The sequence below is a fragment of the Ovis canadensis genome, chromosome 22, assembly GCF_042477335.2.
Source record: "Ovis canadensis isolate MfBH-ARS-UI-01 breed Bighorn chromosome 22, ARS-UI_OviCan_v2, whole genome shotgun sequence".
NCBI lineage: Eukaryota > Metazoa > Chordata > Mammalia > Artiodactyla > Bovidae > Ovis > Ovis canadensis.
Genome location: NC_091266.1, coordinates 34780072 through 34795605, shown reverse-complemented (window position 1 = coordinate 34795605; position 15534 = coordinate 34780072). Strand labels below are relative to the sequence as shown.

Genomic DNA, 15534 nt, shown 5'->3' with positions numbered 1-15534 from the left:
ACTGGGAACACAGCAATAAACAAAGCAAAGTCTGGAACTGAGGGAGAAAATCTCTATGTCTAAAAACAGACATGCAGCATAGGTTACTAACAGAGGAGGTCACAAGAAAAGGTTATTAATGATATATTTTCAAGGCAAAGCCAACAGAAACTTGATGATATGGCTGTATGGGATGTGATGGGAAGAGAGGAGCCACTTGAGAGTTTTGGTCTGATCAACCTGGATGATGACAGTTAAATTTACTAAGATAGGAAGGAAATAAGAAAAGAGGAATCAAGAGCTGTGGCTTGGATACTTTAAATGTGAATGCCTGCTGGACACTGTATAGCTATTAAGGAAGCAACTGGAAAAATAAGTCTGAACCTCAGAGGAGGCATAAGAATTGAAGATAAAAATTTGGAAATCATCACCATAAAGATTCAAGCCAAGAACAGGAATAAGGCTACTCAGGGAGTGTCAGAAATAGTAGGCCAGGGGAACTGAATCATGGGGGGACCTACAACTTTAGAGGTCAGGAAGAAGAGATGCAACCAAGCATGGGACGTGGAGGAAAAAAACAGAAGCATGCAATTCTTTAAAAGGCAAGACTAATCATTTGCATTAAAGGTTGAAAAGTCAAGTAGTAAGAACTGAGAATTTTCCACTGGATTTGGCAGGATAGAGGTTGTTGGTGACATTGGAATAGTTTCAGTGGAGGTGGAGAGATAAATACCTAACTGGAATGAGGTGTGGAAGAATGATCCAATAGGAAAGGAGAAATAAATGATACAAATAGGGAGTTTAATGTAATAAATAATGTAATAAAGGCATATTTATAATAGTTTTTAAATCCTCTAACAAAAAAGTTAGCAATCATAAGATTAGAAATTCTATCAATACCTGCTTTGTTATACTATTAAAAACATAAGGGGAGTATTAAGTAGAACATGATATTCTGAATTGCTCAAATATTTACCTCAGGACAGATACGGTATCTTGAGCCTCACTATTTCATATATAAATTAAACTTACATAATCAACAGCTTTTTTTTTTAGTTATTTTTGCCTTAGAAAGGTTTAGGATTCATTAAAGCCTATGCCAGTTCTTCAGTCATTTCAATTTAATCTAAGGAACACAAACAAATGAATTCTACTTGTTTAGCAATGGCCAGCATATACATACACACATTTCTGGAGTTATTTCATAATCTTGTGAATGGAGCAGTAAATAATCATTTACAAACTTTTAATGAAGTGTTGCATTTGTAGTTGTTTTAGTCGCTAAGTCACATCCGACTCTGCTGTGACCCCAAGGACTGTATGTAGCCTGCCTGGCCTCTCTGTCCATGGGGATTTCCCAGGCTAGGAAACGAGTGGGTTGCCATTTCCTACTCCAGGCATCAAACCTGTATTTCCTGCATTGGCAGGCGGATTCCTTATCACTGCACCACTGGGGAAGCCCCATGAAGTGTGAAGTTAACCAAAAAAGTCATTGTTTCTGTTAACACAAAAGCATTATGAAATAAACCTAAAAAAAATTTTTTTTAATCTGTGGTCTCACCTTATAGAGATAAGCACTCTAAATATCACCTGAATGACTGAAAAAACATTCCAAAACAGCATATTTAATGTCAGAAATTTTCACAGCAGGGATAGAAAACATACTCTGTTTCAACTGATTTGGAATTTTGCTTGTGGAGCAAAAGAAAAAGTAAAACATGAGTAAAAAATTAGACAATTATATCACCTGGCCAGAAGTCTTTAGTAAAATAATAAAATAAGGGATATACCCAATCTTTCCTCACTTTCAAGTTCCTTCACTTCCAGTGTCAAACACATTTTTACAAACAAGAAACCAAAAAATGTCCTCTCTCTGCGAACAAGCTTCATTTAAAAAAAAAAAAAAAAACCTTGATCCAAACACAACAAAGAGGCACTTGCTCATAATATAATAACATGAAAAATTATACTTGGACAGCAAAGAAATGGTTTCATACTTTAAAAACCATGAAGTCTGTTAATGAACCACAACTGATTCTGCTGTAATTTTCTTAACGCATCCTTCCATAAATGCACTTGCACTAGTTAAAACAGGGACATATTTCACACTTGAAAACAAAATAATTTCTACATTCACTTGGAGGTTTACTCTTACTTCTATTCAAGTCAGGTTTACAAAATGTATGCTGTGATTTAGATTAACAGAATAAAGACAATAATTTGTGACATTAGTGAATCAAGGCCTGCTCTTTAACATACCTGAACTGAAGAGAAAGAAAAGGTTTTAAACCAGGTAGACACTCATTTCGGAGAACGCAGTGGCAACCCACTCCAGTACTCTCGCCTGGAAAATCCCATGGATGGAGGAGCCTGATAGGCTGTAGTCCATGGGGTCGCAAAGAGTTGGACACTGAAGCGACTTAGCAGCAGCAGCAGACACTCATTAAGAGGCCCTTACTCAGAAGGTAAACAGATTCATTAACTGGAAGCAAATGAGGAGTCAAACAGCTCTATTCAAATGGCTAAACTGGCCACTTGCTGAGTGATACATCTTTTCATTGTGAAAGAATGTGGATTCTTCATTGGAATTTTATTGTTCCAAAAAAAGTAATTTTTTACAGGATTTTTATTGTTCCTATCTCTTCCCCACCTGTCACTTCTTGCCACTCTCAGCATCTATATTTCTTTGAGTCTAATGGATACTGTAAATTTCAGCATGCTCAAATTATATACGGAATAAGAATAAAAAGGCTTGTAAGTAAGGATCTGCTGCTGCTGCTGCTAAGTCACTCCAGTTGTGTCCGACTCTGTGTGACCCCATAGATGGCAGCGCACCAGGCTCCCCCGTCCCTGGGATTCTCCAGGCAAGAACACTGGAGTGAGTTGCCATTTCCTTCTCCAATGCATGAAAGTGAAAAGTGAAAGTGAAGGCGCTCAGTCGTGTCCGACTCTTCGAGACCCCATGGACTGCAGCCTACCAGGCTCCTCCGTCCATGGGATTTTCCAGGCAAGAGTACTGGAGTGGTGTGCCATCGCCTTCTCCAGTAAGGATCTGAGATGCTTCTTATTTGAGCAAAGTTTACGAACTTTAATATATGAACTTTATGATACCTATTTTGGCCACTTATCAGATCTTATGTAGCTTACTTGATGATGTTCAAAACAGTGATATCCTCATTAAAAGCTTCCCAACAACCCTACAATGTGAAATCATTTCCAGTCAAATTTTACAGATGAGAAAATGAGGCACAGGATGTTAAATAATATGTTGAAGGCCAAGGACCTAGAAAGTGCCAGATCTTAATCTAGATAATATAGCTCCAGTATTTGTGCTCTGAACTGCCTAATGGCAAAATGAATATACCAGTGTTAAATGCCCTCCACTTTAGTATCTTATAACCCTCTGGGGAAGAAAAATATTAGGAATAACTACATCTATTAGTTGATGTCTTAGAAATTAGAGGCCTTAACCATTCTCCTTTCTTTTCAAAAGCTGATCCAAAAGATATAATGGGGCCCTGGAACTGAAAAGCCAGAGGAACAACAGTGGGTCAGCAAAACTGACCATGAAGCTTTCAGAGGTCTAACTGGTCCAGCTGTGTCTAGGATGACCCTATGCCTGTCCTGTAGTGAATCCAAACCCAAGACAGTCCATTGCCATTTGAAGCCCTACCTGCCAAGGATGGTTTCAGACTGTTCCTTCTAAGACCCAGCCCTAAAGGATTTCTGAACACCTGCTGCATGTTGTACATTTCAATGAATTTTTTTTGAGAAAAGTCAGGTATTTTCAACTCCTGTTGCCATATCAAACTGTTAGTCTGTCTGACTCCAATTATACCTTGAGTTCTGTGAAAGTAAGAAACATCTTACCAGTTTTAAATCCTCAATGCACAACACCATAACTGGCACATGGATGGCATTCAGTAAATTTGGTAAAACATCAGAATTAAAAACCAATGTTCCTAACATGAAGTACTATCAGTTCAGATATTTCTGCTTAACTTGAGACTGTGAATAGCTGAAAAGCACATGTATTCTCGGTCAAAATTAGGAATTCTTTACCAGTGTGTTTTTTAATTCAATTCATTCGCTATTTCCTACTAACATAGACTCTTCTTAACTTGTATATATGACACATGATATAAATATATATTTACAAAAAGAGGCCTTATGTGCAAACTAATGGTGAGACCAAAATCAACCTACAGCCAGATTAAAGGCCTGTCCCCTGTACTTGGTTCATTCTTAAAAACCACAATGCCCTTCCACCATTAAAGAAATGATGCCCTATGTTTTTAAGTATTATCTATTTTTACAGATATACACACACACACACACACACACACACACACACACACACACACCCCTATCACAAGAAATACTGAAAAGCACTAAGTCTATGAATATTTCTGAGATTATAAAAACCTTGTATTATGTTGGCATTTTTAAAAACACTGAGCAATATCTGTCCTGCACTGAAGAAGTCAATGAGTGGAAAGCACTGTGCTAAGTGCTCCTATACTATCTCATTTAACAACACCTTGGGGTATATATAGTTATTATTACCATTTCACAGATGAGGTAACTAAATCTCTAGGTCACACAGCTAGCTGCTAAGTAGAGGAGCCGTAACTGAAACCAAGTTTTGACTGCTTACAACTGTCTCCCATTGTATATCCTCAACAAAACAACTCTGAATTTTCTGAATCATAGATCCCTAACTTTAATATTGTGCTAACATGCCATGTTTATTGTTAACTTCATCACTTCAAGAAGTAAAATTACCAACATGACTCCATATATATCTGCCCACCTAACCCCTGAAATCTCAAATCATAGCATGGGCTGTTTACCACTAACTTTCCCTTTTCTGGAAATCAGACTTCACCCCTCCTAAAACCAGGAAAACCCTGTTGGCACCACCTGTTGAACCACTCTGTTCTATATAAAACTTACCACAGCTAGTAGGGATAGTGGTTACTACCTTAGGTAACTCTGGAGTCTTAAAAGACTTGAACTTTCTATAAAACACTGATGAAAGAAATCAAAGAGGACACTAATAGATGGAGAAATATACCATGTTCATGGATTGGAAGAATCAATATAGTGAAAATGAGTATACTACCCAAAGCAATTTACAAATTCAATGCAATCCCTATCAAGCTACCAGCCACATTTTTCACAGAACTAGAACAAATAATTTCAAGCTTTGTATGGAAATACAAAAAACCTCGAATAGCCAAAGCAATCTTGAGAAAGAAGAATGGAGCTGGAGGAATCAACTTGCCTGACTTCAGGCTCTACTACAAAGCCACAGTCATCAAGACAGTATGGTACTGGCACAAAGACAGACATATAGATCAATGGAACAAAATAGAAAGCCCAGAGATAAATCCACACACATATGGACACCTTATCTTTGACAAAGGAGGCAAGAATATACAATGGAGTAAAGACAATCTCTTTAACAAGTGGTGCTGGGAAAACTGGTCAACCACTTGTAAAAGAATGAAACTAGATCACTTTCTAACACCGCACACAAAAATAAACTCAAAATGGATTAAAGATCTAAATGTAAGATCAGAAACTATAAAACTCCTAGAGGAGAACATAGGCAAAACACTCTCAGACATAAATCACAGCAGGATCCTCTATGATCCACCTCCCAGAATTCTGGAAATAAAAGCAAAAATAAACAAATGGGATCTAATTAAAATTAAAAGCTTCTGCACAACAAAGGAAAATATAAGCAAGGTGAAAAGACAGCCTTCTGAATGGGAGAAAATAATAGCAAATGAAGCAACTGACAAACAACTAATCTCAAAAATATACAAGCAACTTCTGCAGCTCAACTCCAGAAAAATAAACGACCCAATCAAAAAATGGGCCAAAGAACTAAATAGACATTTCTCCAAAGAAGACATACGGATGGCTAACAAACACATGAAAAGATGCTCAACATCACTCATTATTAGAGAAATGCAAATCAAAACCACAATGAGGTACCACTTCACACCAGTCAGAATGGCTGCGATCCAAAAATCTGCAAGCAATAAATGCTGGAGAGGGTGTGGAGAAAAGGGAACCCTCCTACACTGTTGGTGGGAATGCAAACTAGTACAGCCACTATGGAGAACAGTGTGGAGATTCCTTAAAAAATTGCAAATAGAACTACCTTATGACCCAGCAATCCCACTTCTGGGCATACACACCGAGGAAACCAGAATTGAAAGAGACACATGTACCCCAATGTTCATCGCAGCACTGTTTATAATAGCCAGGACATGGAAACAACCTAGATGTCCATCAGCAGATGAATGGATAAGAAAGCTGTGGTACATATACACAATGGAGTATTACTCAGCCGTTAAAAAGAATTCATTTGAATCAGTTCTGATGAGATGGATGAAACTGGAGCCGATTATACAGAGTGAAGTAAGCCATAAAGAAAAACACCAATACAGTATACTAACACATATATATGGAATTTAGGAAGATGGCAATGATGACCCTGTATGCAAGACAGGGAAAGAGACACAGATGTGTATAATGGACTTTTGGACTCAGAGGGAGAGGGAGAGGGTGGGATGATTTGGGAGAATGACATTCTAACATGTATACTATCATGTGAATTGAATCGCCAGTCTATGTCTGACGCAGGATGCAGCATGCTTGGGGCTGGTGCATGGGGATGACCCAGAAAGATGTTCTGGGGAGGGAGGTGGGAGGGGGGTTCATGTTTGGGAATGCATGTAAGAATTAAAGATTTTAAAATTTAAAAAATAAAAAACTAAAAATTAAAAAAAAAAAAAAAAGACTTGAACTTTCTAATACAAGTTCTAAAATATCCATCACACCAAATGCTGAGTAAAAACATCTGGGAAAAACAAGGAAATTATGTGATTACATATAGTAAGTTTCTCTCTACAAGGGCTAGCTCTTTGAGAAGATCAATTGTATGCTATTTTTGTTTCAAAAGAAACAAAAGAAAGCCAGTTTGCAGATTTTATTTGTTTATACACCAACAGGCTAAACATCAAAATTGAAGGTATCAAATTTTGCTCCCTGAGATCTGCTGCTATACCACATTCATTTTCATATTTCCAGAGTTAAATACAATGTCTGACCCATGGAAAACACTGAAATATTGAACTAAATTTTACTTTCAAAGACTAAAAAATAAGAAATTGTAAGAAATAGAAACTTGAAGTGGTCCATTTTCAAGGCAAACTAAGTAGCTCTGAGTGGAAAAATTACTAGCAGTTGAATTTGCAAACATGACAAAGTTGAGGCCTGAACTCTTCAGATAAAGTTAGGGTTGGGGGAGGGAGGTCAGACTGGATCCTAAAGAGATAGGACTCCACCCATTACCTATGCCCCACCTCTAACCATGCCTAAGGATTTGTGGACGTGACATAGTTCATGAACCTGCAGGGTCCCTAAGCAAATGGGATGTTGGGGGAAGGGATAAACTAACAAGAAAGTATTTGTTGAAAAATGAGGATGTAAATTGGGAAGAAAGAAAGGATAGCCTAATAAGGAAATAACGAAACTTAGGTGACATCCAGAAAGACTGTACATCTCACAATACTGGGCCAATAAGGAACAGGGGGAAGGGAGCTGCATGTTAGGGAACAAACTGCTTGTAACGGCCCTGGGTTTGCCTGCCCACCGGACACCAGATCTTGCAAGACTGTCATTAAAAGCCTCGCTTTCCTTGTGCTTTATGTCTCTGAGTCCATCCCTTGGTTTTCGGCTGGTGAGCGTGATCTCACAGAAATGGAACCCTAGAGTTCTATCCCAATCCTCTCAAGATTATATTCAGTTCAGTTCAGTTCAGTCGCTCAGTCGTGTCCGACTCTTTGCGACCCCATGAATCGCAGCACGCCAGGCCTCCCTGTCCATCACCGTCTCCCAGAGTTCACTCAGACTCACATCCAGCAAGTCTGTGATGCCATCCAGCCATCTCATCCTCGGTCGTCCCCTTCTCCTCCTGCCCCCAATCCCTCCCAGCATCAGAGTCTTTTCCAATGAGTCCACTCTTCACATGAGGTGGCCAAAGTACTGGAGCTTCAGCTTTAGCATCATTCCCTCCAAAGAAATCCTAGGCTTGATCTCCTTCAAAATGGACTGGTTGGATCTCCTTGCAGTCCAAGGGACTCTCAAGAGTCTTCTCCAACACCACAGTTCAAAACCATCAATTCTTCGGCGCTATTAGTGCCATGAAATAGTCTCTAATTTTTCATATGTCTTCAGATTCTCCCTCGGCAGACTACAAATATTGAAAAGAAAACTGCTTTCTCTATTCTCTAAAGCTCGCAGAGCGATTACCAGTGCTCAGGACATGATGCACAGTAGGTAGGCAGTATTTCCATCAGATTTCTTAAAAAGTAACAGAAAAGCACCTTATATATAATTCTCTGCCCATGAAAAAACATACTAGTTACTCTTCCTACTAGGAAGATTTGTTTTTCATCATCTTTGGCACAAATTCTAGAATGCTATCTGCCAGGTCCCATGCCCCAGCAAATATGCATCCACAAGCAATTATGGAGATAGATAGCTTATGGGGAGGGGGCACTCTCTGGTCAGGTCCCAGTGCTGGCCTGCGGTTAGGGGGAAGGCTAAGTGGGGGGAGGGTGTGGCCCTGTGATAAATCACTGCCCACTCTGCTTAGGGGTATTTATCACAGCCCGCTGTCAGGTAAATCACTGGAAAAACACCTCTTCAGTAATTAATGTGAAGTGACGGATGGACAGCCCCTGGGCCCATTAATCAGGAACATCAGCAACCTACTGAGATTATGAATGTCAGGATGCATAAACTGCCGGTGGATCAATAGGCCCAGGAATTCATCCAAGGCTCTCATTTCCGAGGCATCTCCGGTACATTAGGCTCCCTCGACCCTTCCCCCAATCTAAAATGAAGAGCTAAGGCTTCAGAACAAAGAGCAGGAGCAGAGGTCTGAAGTGACCACAGCAAGAAAACAGTCAAGAAACCTGGCCACGGCTAGGGAAGCACCAGGACAGGCAAAGTGAGCACAGAGCCATACTGAGCAAGAGGCTCTCAGAAGGCCTGGTGCCCTGGGAAAGCAGGAGAACCAGGAAGACAACAGGTAACATTCAACACTCAGAGCTTGATTACCCACTTCAGGGGTAGTCCCCTTCTTGCTTCTTATCTTTGACCTATTTTCCTGCCCACATTTACTTTCCTCCCATGTTGGCACCACTAATACAGAGTAGAGAGAAATATGCAATTTCTGCTCTATAACAACCTAGGTAAAAAAATGCCAATTTTAGAGAAAAAAGAATCTAGATAAAATAAAATCACTAAATTATCCTTGAATTTAATTTAGCCTCATTCCTCACTGCCATGACAAATGGGGACTTGCCAGCACAAGTTCCCACAGTGTTTACAATTGAGGAAAAAGGTGGTCTTCCTGATTCATTTGTATATTGGCAAATATAGTCATATTGTATATTGGCATTTACAAAGCCTTCTGCCAATATACAATATGGGTTAAAGACTAAACTGTGTGGTTGGATTCTAGAGTAATTAAATCAGCTCTTTAATTCTATTTCTTCTCCAAGTCAAACAAAAAATTCTCCATCAAAAGAGTCTGATCAACTTGTAAAACAATACTGGAGCTGAAAGAGAATTACTGCTTGCTCATCACCCAAAGTTTAGCCGAATTATGTACAAGAGATTCGGCTGGGCTTCAGCCTCATATTGAATACACTCAAGGCTGGCACTGACGGGAATGAGACTGCTGTGCTTGCCGCCACATCCCGCCAAACCCCAGTGCTGTGCTTTGTGGTCAGACTAAGGCCAGGGCTGCAATCGCTGGTTAGAAAGTGTCTCAGAGTTACAGCTGCCTGTTCCGCTAAATCTCATTTCATCCTACTGATGGATGGATGGACAGATGGCTGCTTGGTGAAAGCAGCATTATCAGGCAGCTTCTATGGAGCCTCTGAATGATGGATAGCCCTCCTTCTACTTTCTCCAAACCACCATCGATCCAAGCCATATTTCAGCGGTCAGAAGCCCAGTAATATTAAGACACACAATCGGGTTAAGTTACTTGCAGTGTAAACCTCTAAAACAGAAATTCTAACACCTTTGCTTTGCTGTCAGGAACCAGGCTGAAAACATTACAGTCCATTCTTTCTAGCTGCTAACCCAATGAATTCCAACAGTGCAAAGCCCAAAGGGAACAGCTGGGCTCTGTTCCTAGGAGCACTTGAAAAGCTAGCTTGCCTGCCAAATATTTTACTAGCCAGTTCTGTGAAATGAACTCTGCAGTTCTAGTGAGCAGATCTGTGGATATGTGTATCCAGTGGAATGTGAAGCTATTAGAAGCATATAAACTATACAGAGTGTCAGTGATATCCTCACTAGCTTCAACTGTGAGCACCTTAGATATGCCAAGAAGACATGGCTACCAACATCAAGGAAAGTGATTAAAACCAGGATAGACTGAAATTTTGTATCTGCACATAATCCTAAAATGCTGTTTCTATCTGGTTTTCCTGGCTGGCTTCTACTCTCTTGTGTACATATCAAATCATAAGTGCTAATCCTTGCCTGTTTTCACAAGCACGCTTCTGCATCCACTTGTCTGCCACCTTCTAGACACTCATTTCTGCTTGTTTATTTGGACTATATGCCTGCTTTGTTAGGACTTCCCTGGAGGCTCAAACAGTAAAGCGTCTGTCTACAATGCAGGAGACCTGGGTTCGACCCCTGGGTCGGGAAGATCTGCTGGAGAAGGAAATGGCAACCCACCCCCTTTTTACTTCCATGTTACCTTGTGCTCTCAGACGCATACAACCGGACTCTATCAAAGATATTTCCACTTGTGCGATTCAAGAAATGGACTCTGAATCCAGCTTTATAATACAGATTCCTAGACCCCACGTGCCCTCTCTTCTAAGCTCACGTGTTCCCAGATGACTTCTCTAAATGTTTTACTATCAACTATACCCCAAATCAGCTTGGCCTGGTTCCTGGTCCCACCTCTTTTCACTGACTTGCTGCTGCTGTGAGCCAATGCTCAGAGAATTTGTTTGTATTTGTTTTGGGGCTTAGAAAAATGTCTCAATAGAAAGGCAACTGGCATTCTTCTTGCCATAATGGTAGTTCACTTTAAATTTTTAATATTTATGCCTTAACAACACCTGTAATTCTATTTCAAACAAAAAATAGGAAAAATTCTATGCTATTTTTATAAAAATTAATGTCTTATCAAGAATAGCACTGCCCTTCACATAAACATTGAAAAATTTTTACATAATTTTAGAATTACATTATTGAAAGAGATTATATAGGTCAGAATTCAATATCCTAATTTTTCAAATACAGAAACTGAGGATCTGAGGTTGTAATGTGCCTGGTTAGACAGATACTAAGCAGTAAAGCAAGGCTGAAACCTAGATTTCAATTAAAAGTATTGTGCTTATTATATTTCTCAGACATCCCACTTTCATCCTTGGGATTTCAGAAGGAATGAGAGAAATGAGGACTGACTGTCATTTGTATGTATGCCTATGTGTTTGGGGAGGAAGGAAGCCACAAGTAATTTAAACTTAGCCACTAATACTATTGTGCTCCCCATCAAAGTTGCCAATGGGTCACCTGAGAGTCACTTGCTATCTTAGAGAACAAAATTTGATGAATCCCTGACAACAAGAAACCTCTATCCTTCTCTTCTCCCTTCTTTATCTAGAAGTTTGCAAAGAAAAAAGCAGAAAGAGGTGTAACGCAAGTAGAATCACCAAAGTCAGAGGCTCCGTAACTTAAATGGACAGAGGAGCAGTGTGTCCTCTTCGTTTCCAAGGACACCACATTCTGGTCAAATACAGAGCTCCAGCTAACTGACTGGACTCCACCCTCTGGTGGTCAAAATGTGTCACTGTTGCATTTCCTGACTGTCAAGTTACCTCCATACAAACCTTACAGCCTTACAGATAGCCGGAAAAGACCTTGGAAAATCATGTCGTATAAACTCATTTTTAAAATGAGGAAACTGAGGAATTTACTTAAGACTTGGAACTATTTGAGTGGTAACTGAGACAAGAACCCCAGATCTCCCATCAACTAATCTAAATAGTTAGTTAAGCTAACCATCATACCTGCCTTTAACCAATTTTCTACCCAGTATATATATGCAGGACATACTAGCTGAGTAAAATTTAACCAGGAAGTTAATTGTGCTGCAAAAATAATCACATAATACACATCAAAACCAAATATATTATCCACACTAATGCATATCTCCATTAGTGTAAATGATCAGGATGACTTTTCCATCCCATTCCCACAGAAATGTCCTCATACATTAGATGAGAATTCTGCTACAACTATTCTTTGGACCAGACAAAACATTTCTCCTAGGAATTAAAAATAAGGTACCTCCTAAGAAAAAATTATCAGTACTAGGTGAATAATAAGGAATGACAGCGCTTTAAACTTTTCTTATTTCTACAGTGCTTTAAACTCTTTCTTATTTTTATATACTCCTTAAGTTCACAGAAAAGCTGCTTTATTTGCATTATCCAAATACATTTTAGAATAATCAATTTTTTTACAAGGCAATCTCAAGTCAACACAAAGATCCTTTCCTTTCGCTAGAAAGTCTTTTTATGGTGTTTCTATTTGGTTAAGAAAGATCTATTAAGAAATAGATTAAGCCAGGGAACAATGACATATTTTTCAAAATCTGCTGCAATGAACCATGTCTAATTATGTTTTCTGTTCCATTAAGGTTTAGGCCCCACAAGCAAAACTGAAGTAGTGGCAGAGTAGTACCAACAGCAGTAGCGGAGGAAGAGAAGGAAAAAATCAACAGCTAACCATCTGATGAGTGCTCATGGTGTGACAGGGACTGTGCTCAATATTTTACGTATCTTATTTTCTCATTTGATTCCAGCTACAGTACCATGAGATAGGTGTTACGACCTCAGTTTTACCGATGAGAAATCTGAAGCAACTCAAGGTCACACAGCTGTTAAGTGCTGGTTAGGATTTCAAAGGCCCTGCATTTAACTACTACACTAGACTGCCGGATGATACTCAGCAAGTTGGTCTCTCACAATCATCTATTAATTTCATAAATATTAGCAATTTGCTTAGAATCTGTATAAATGCAAAGCAACCAAAAAAGAGTTCAAAGACTGCTGCAGTAAAACAAGAAAATCAACTAGGGTAAGAATGAAAGATTAATGCTTTCATGGCATGACTATTTCCAATAACCTTCCAGACTTAAAAGTGCTGACAATAATAATCTACTACTATCTCTGAAACTTCCTCATTCACCTTGCCTCACCCTCAAAGCCATATGGTTGAAGAACCTAACCAGGTGTCAGGAGAGGAACTCCCTCTCTTCTATTCCCCATAAGAATAATCTCTATACTTCTTCCTATCTACTCCCACGACCATTTGAAAACATTATCCTTCTCCACCTTTCTCCAGAGGCACATGGGAAAAACGAACAGTGAAACTGATGGCACGGTTCCTAGACTAGAGGAACCTTCAAAGCAGAATGCAGAGTGCACTTTCAAATCTGAATCTAAAGAGAGAAGAAACTTGTACAATAAATACCTGCTGCAAATGGCCTTTTCAGATGTAATCTTAAACAGAATATAAGTCAGTATTTTAATATTAGCCTGCTGCAGACATTTATAGCCTTTGCCTCTGTGCGTGCAGCTGAGCAAAGATTATAGGCTGCAGAACTGGAAGAAATATTTCATAGAGAAATCTGAGTATCCAGACAATGAAAGATACAGGAGAGATGATTCCAGCAGGGGTCTTGAGGGCCTCAAAATATGTAAACAAACTATGGCATGAAAAGGTTTTTCTCATAACATAACACAATTCACGCTCCCAACTTATTTTATACTCCACTGGCTACAGCCGCCATGCATCGGCACCAACCGATTTCACGCTTTAGAGGCTGGGAAACAGTCCGCAGCTTAGTCTCTTTCACACTCCACTGATGTGGTAACCCCATCGTTCACCAACTTAGCTGTTCCGAGTCTAATATTTGCACCTACCACTGACCACCTCAGATCAAAGCTTTACTATAACTGAACAATAGCAAGATGCAACATCAAGGTAGAGCAAGCAGTCTGCTTCCTACTCCGTGTCTCTATCTGGTGGTAGAGAAGAGAGAAGAAAACACCTTCCTAAAATTTCTTTCCTTCATTACACATCTGGAGGTTGGTCTGTGTTTCTACACTCCTTTGAAATTAGTTCCTTTCCTGGATCTATCCTGGGTTCCACTGATATCCTATAGTGCAACTGAGAATAAAATAGTTAGAATGAATAAGGCTTTCAGGGCTGTGCCTTAAATCTGACATGCGTTAAGCTTGATCGTTTTTCCCCTTTGAAAGTCACTCAGTTGTGTCTGATTCTTTGTGACCCCATGGACTGTAGCCCTCCAGGCTCCTCCATCCATGGAGTTCTCCAGGCAAGAATACTAGAGTGGGTTGCCATTCCCTTCTCCAGGAGATCCTCCTGACTCAGAGATCAAACCCAGGTCTCTTGCACTGCAGGTGGATTCTTTACCATCTGAGCCACCACAGAAGCCCAAGATCCACAGACTAAAGCTAATAAACCACTGAGTAAGTTTTGAAAGCAGAGGCTAATAGGCTTAATCTGCGTCTTATTCATATTGTCTCATTTGACCCCAAGTACACACCAAGAGGTAGTTGCTATTATCTCAGTTTTACAGATGAGAAATCTAAAACTAAGTTACTTAAGATCACACAGCTTCCAAGTGTTGTTTAGGATTCTGAAGTCCCTACACTTAACTACTACAGTAGACTAGAACACATGTGTTCTAAAAAAAAAATGGGGCAAACAAAGCTTAGTATAGTTTTAAAAAAGAAAAAATACCAAAGTGCAACAATAACCAAAGAGAATAATTGTAAAGGTATGTTAGAGATATAGTTACAACTCTTATCTCCTTCCTCCTTGTAGCTGTACTAGCAACTGTGAAGACCAAATGTGGCTGATCAGAAACTGAGAAATCAAAAGCAGCAAGCTTCACTTTAAAGCAGGCAAAGACAAAACATCAGATAATTAATAAATAAAAGGCTCTCCTATATGCAGACTGAAAGTTTACTAAGTGTCAAGAACAGCAAACAATTACCTTATAATACATAAACACCTTCAGAGAACTGCTCCTTTAAGGATCAGGAAACCTGTCCAGAGTGTTACAAAAGGCTTTCAAAGTAGAATAATCTACTGAACAAAAATGGTTCAGGTACTAAACTGTATTTTAATCTAATATTTTTATGATACAAAAAGCAAGACAAATGTTAAAGGTTAGTAATAGCTAACAATAGGTAATGGCATTTTCTCGTAGCCAAACATTTTTTAGTGCACATAATGTACTGAGATTTACGCTGGGACAGTGGAAACTATAAAGCTGGACTACAGGTAAGGACACAGTTTGAGCCACGCCTCCTCTTTAAGTTGTCTCTATCTAATTGGGAAGGTAGGAAATTTTTTAAAAAAGGTGTTTTAAGGTAATATAAAATTGACAAATAAAAA

At 39.2% G+C, this 15534-nt stretch overlaps 1 protein-coding gene across 25 annotated transcripts in view; it reads right to left on the bottom strand.

Moving 5' to 3' along the window:
- The window catches only part of R3HCC1L (R3H domain and coiled-coil containing 1 like), an 83467-nt gene that overhangs the window by 51027 nt on the left and 16906 nt on the right, over positions 1-15534 (bottom strand). The window lies entirely within an intron of this gene.